This window comes from Berghia stephanieae, chromosome 1 (assembly GCF_034508935.2).
Source record: "Berghia stephanieae isolate SIO BIC M18660-M18661 chromosome 1, UCSD_Bste_1.3, whole genome shotgun sequence".
In the NCBI taxonomy this organism is placed as follows: domain Eukaryota; kingdom Metazoa; phylum Mollusca; class Gastropoda; order Nudibranchia; family Aeolidiidae; genus Berghia; species Berghia stephanieae.
Window position 1 is genome coordinate 123,443,047 of NC_088360.1, and position 5,612 is coordinate 123,448,658.

Below are 5,612 nucleotides of genomic sequence, written 5' to 3' on the forward strand. Positions count from 1 at the left end.
TTTTAATGAGCTTCTACACTAGATTCTGCAAGCTTTTTGGTATGTAACCTACTTCTCCTGTTTGTTGATGGTGTGTGTTTGACCAAAAAGATCAATGTTGTAAACATGCCACCCGGATATAACGTATCAACACACAAAACTATGTGTAAACTTAACATTTATAGTCTGATTGATACAATGTAGTGAGAACTCCTCATAAAAATGGCAGGCTAAAAACAATATCAAAGACAGGAGTGACGTCAATTTCATTCCATCCATACTGGTTTTCTAGTCTATCCGTCACATGCCTGTAGTTTAAATACATATCTATCACTTATTTATATTCGATGTATTCCAGCTTAAAAAGTATTAGTATAAAATATTCATTTCTGCTGATCCAGTCACTGAGCATACTCAGAATCGCTTGACCTTCATAAACCTGGTGATTTTATAAGATTGTTTCAATATCATATCATGTATAAGGCATTGAAATATATCATTCTAATTAGACTTTTAGAATATAAGATAAGATACACTTTTTAAAATCCAAAATATTGTAGGCTACTTTTATGTATTATTTTGTGGTCAAGGCGTTGTGCAAAATTTGCCAATAGATAGTATGCTTGGCTTGGCTAAGAAGCTCACAACATTGCCATCCGGAAGTATAACGGACCAACACACACACAACTATGTGTAACCATTAACTTTTATAGTCTGGATAATACAGTTAAGTGAGGATTACTCATAAAGGTGGATGGCAAAAAGCAATAACAACGACCTGAGTGACGTCAACTTCGCTCTATCAATAATGTTATAAGTTAAAAATATGATTATTTATGTCTTTGTTCTGATCAGATAGATCATTCTAACCCTAAAAAAAAAAAAAAAAAAAAAAAATTGAAAATCGAGCTTTATATAAGGCAATATCCACTAAATGTGCTCAAAGCGCTTTACAAGGTGTCCCTGACCAACAGCAACATTTAACATGTAGGACGGGACATGACGGCTGTTGGCGTAAATACAATTTTTCGGACAAAGACAATGCTGTTAACGGCCAGGTACTCATTTTACACCTAAGCACGGTGAGAGAATGTGAGTAAAGAGCCTTTTCCTAGGACTCAACTATGCGCCGAGCGCGAGGCTCGAACACAGGACCTTCCGATCCAAAAGCGAGTGTCATACCAATAGACCACATAGCCTAAACTATCTGGGTGAGTGACGGCTAATCTTTACAATTTTGATCGACTTTATTCAATGTTGTAAATATTTTATTATTATCTTCATTTAAATATACAAGTTCCAGCATTTTATTCATTCAAGAATATGCTGAGCTATGGGGTATGGTAGTTTTAGAAACAACATGTAAGCATAGATATTAATAAAGAACGGCTCAGTCCCTACATTAAAAAAAATATACTTATAGAGCGCATTGAGCATAGTAAAATCTTGATAAACGCGCTTTATGAATATTAATATTATTATCATTATTTTTATTACCAGCATCATCATCATCATCATCATCATCATCATCATCATCATCATCATCATCATCATCATCATCATCATCATTAATCATTATTATTATTATTGTTACTATTATTATTATTATTATTATTATTATTATTATTATTATTATTATTATTATTATTATTATTATTAATATTATTATTATTATTATTATTATTATTATTATTATTATTATTATTATTATTATTATTATTATTATTATTATTATTATCATTCATCCGATACATTATGGTAGAACCAACTGCTGAAATATTGGGTTAGACTGAAAATAAATTGTAATGTAAATAATTCTAGACACACACTTGTTTGAGTTCGAGTAGGTTCGGTATTTTCCGATCACCATTATTCTGTATGTTCGAAGTAGCTACGAGCGTTATTTAATGTTTGTCAAGAGCTATAAATTCGGTCGGTGGAATGGGAGCCGGGGTGCACTTAACCTGTGTTGTGTGTGACACTTCGGTTGTTTTTGATCCCCTTTGTTTTGACACAGTAATAAAGGAGAAACACATCAATGTCATGCCCCGTCTCATTTCGATTATGGGTGGCATTAAAACCTTTACGGTTAAAAAGAACGGTGTTTGCAATTTTATTCGGGTTTATTATTTAGGCCTATTATGTTTTCTTATATGAAAGACACGAGAAAAGAGGAAAGAATGAGTCGAATAGGCTATGTAGTCTTGTGGTGTGATACTCACCTTCGGATCGGAAGGTCCTGGGTTCGAGTCCCGCTCTGAGCGGCGCACAGTTGAGTCCTTGGAAAAGGCTATTTACTCACATTCTCTCGCCGTATTCAGGTGTAGAATGATTACTTGGCCCTTAACAGCTTTGTCTGTGTCGAAAAAAAAAGTGTAATATCGCCTTAAAGTCGTCAAGTCAAGTCTCATCCTACATGTTAAATGTTGCTGTTGGCTAGGTGCCCTTGTAAAGTGCTTTGAGCGGGAGAAGGACATTACTTCCGAAAAATAATCTACCTGTACAGCAAGGTACACAGTGCAGTCAAATGGTCACTTGGAATGGAGGTGTGAACCAAAATACCTTTAAATCCGATGCGCGCATGTTTCGTTTCTGAAGGCAGACTTTATAACAAAGAAATGTCAAACAGAATATTCAATTATGCTTAAGTTGTTTGCTTTTTAGTTTGATTTAGAACATTCAAGCCAAAAATATTTTAAAATTCAAATATATAATTTATTTGCCAAATCAGTAGCCGTTTCTCCCCATAATTAAAAAAAAATAATTAAAAGTGCTAATTTAAGAATATAACATATTTCGTTACATACAAGAACATAAGATGTGATATTAGAGGCTAGGAATATTATTGCAGTTTATTTCATTAAAAGAAACATTAAGGCGTTGAATTTATTTTGTTCCCGCCCTAAAAATAAAATATCCCCACCTACTTATTATAGTTATTGAATCTTCTGTCACCAACTATAGGCATTTAAGGGGAGACCTATCCAGAAATATAAAATCATACACGATATTATCATAAGATATCGATATAATGACTTTCAGCGGATTGAAGCAATCTTTAAATGACATGTTGATATAACTTACTGTTCTGTAGTCAATCTCAAAAGTTATATGAATGCAAGTCAAAAGGTTTGTCATATATTGCTTTGTGCGACATGAGATACTATTTATGTCAATTTCTTCTTTTGCTTGTCATGATTATTAGAGAGATATTCCTTACAACCTCTGACAGATTAGACAAAATCAAAATTATCAAGAACTATGCTATATCATAGTCTAATTACTAATCTTGTTATCATTAGCGCAGCTAATTATTTGAAGCAAATTCATTATTGAATACAAAATTACTAATCAAGTAAATCAAACATTGTCGACAAAGAACTATAAAATACGAAAGATTTTTTGTCTTGTTTTGTTTGTTTATTTTGTTGGTTTTCTCAGAGTATATCTTTTTAAATTTTTATTTTCTTTCTTTAAAAAAAATCTTTTGTCCATGCTCATTTCAAATGGTGTTTTGAAAAAAAACATTCAAATTAGGCCACATTACCATCATCCACTGCTCACTTATAATCTCTATTGAAAAGTCTGGTTTGGTCTTTCACATGAGTACGTGGATAACTACTTCCACCCATCAATGTCAAATGGCCACAAGTTGCCGTGGTGGTTCCACTTTGACGTAATCATACGTCATAGCAAACAACGTATGCACCATACCTGTCTCTACGACCGTGAGCAATAAATATGCGCGTATGCGCGCTTCGAAAGTAATGGAGTTCATCGCTTTGAGCACGTTTAGTGGATATTATTGCGCAATGTAAAAAAAGCTCTAAAAGCCCAAAGCTCAAGAATAGGGCAGCGTATGTAAAGAGCTATACTAAAGGCTACTACTATGATGGGACCACGGTTTTGCGAGAATTGATACCAATCCAGTAGGTAACAACACCCAACTTCGCTTGACTCGTAACAAGATAATGTTATGGCATCTCAAGCCACTATGAAATATTGGTTAACTGTAATCCTGGAATCTTGTAATCTTGATATTTATCGGAACTTGACATGTTTTTTCCCAGGATTGGAACGAAGAAGTAATTATCATTCAGACAGTAATAAGACAGCCGGGCTTTATGGCCTCACACAAATTTATCGCCGTTAATCAAGTTCGATCCGTGTAGTAACTGGGTCGAGTTTGCCTCAACTCATGCAGTAAATAAATGGTTGAAGTTTCACTCGTCGCCCACTCACGAACCGAATATTGCACATAGGTACTTAAAATCGATATCGTCTCAGGTTTATAGGTGAAATATTACCGTAGTTGTCGTATCCTATTTTCGGTGATGGAGTGAAGGTGATGTGGGGGCGGGGGGGGGGGGGGGGGGTCAGTCTAAGACAAGAACGCGTATTCACGTAAAATCATAAGATACGGAACACCTACGTCCATCTGAAAGGCTCAGGAATTTCTTCTAATAAAATAGGCAAGCCCAAACTTGGGACCTCGATGTTGGTACCACTATGATATTGTAAGAGGATTCAACAAAAATGAAGAAATATAGCAGTATAAATAAAGGAAAGCGATATTTATAACTTCTCAAAGTCAAATCTTCCTTTGTCTCAAGACAAAAAAAAAAACAAACAAAAAAAAAAACAAAAAAAAAAAAAAAAAAAAAAAAAAAAAAAAAAAAAAAAAAAAAAAAAATGCCTGTTCAATACTATTTTTACTATTTGCTTTTTAGACGTCAATATAAATTTCAACGTCTCATAATGATTGATATAAACCAACGTGAGTGTAAACAACTAAATATATTATAGTTAAAACTTGAATTAAGCACGCTAGACTTCGCATTCAAAAATTTAAACTTACATTGACAGTAGCCTTCTCTGTTAAACTCACTGCTCCCCCCCCCCCCCCCCCCTCCCCAATGAGGTCACAATACAATACGATGATCACCAAAAGAAAGTGAATAGTGAGCGGTGTTTAATACTACAAGCAATAGGATCAAATGTTTCCATGGGCACAATAAACAACAACTGTCCTTTCACTTTTTTTTGGTGATCGTCGCCTTGTATTGTGACGTATTTTCGGGGAAGTGTCGGGCTATGATTTTTGAAGTCTAAGTCTTAGCATGGACCGATTCTTTAATCTACGATTTCTACAAAGATAAGCAGTCACTTCGGACTCAAGCACGCCCAAAATTAGATAAAATTACAGGCTGACGACCTCCCTCACAATGATCAGACGGTGCTATATTGAAGACAGTGCGATTTAAAAAAATACAGAAATGAACCTTTCTGTCCTTACATCTTATTGTGAAAAAAAGTTTTATTTTTTTCTGCCGTGAAAATTAATAGCTATTTGATTTTACACGGTTGACCCTAAATATTTTTCAAACATTCTTTAAAGACTGATTGGAATTAGACATAACTCATTTTTTTAAATTGTTTTCTCGGTTAGGTAACAGCTGATAACATTATCGTTTATAGTCTATTTACAGAAATAAACTCTCCTGTGGTGGTCTAAAAAAAAAATAGCCAAATTAAGTCAGCTTTATTCCTGTCGTATGATAGAAAATAAACGAAACACAAAGATAATAATAGAAAAATAAACAAAATTACACAACAAAAATATGAGATAAACC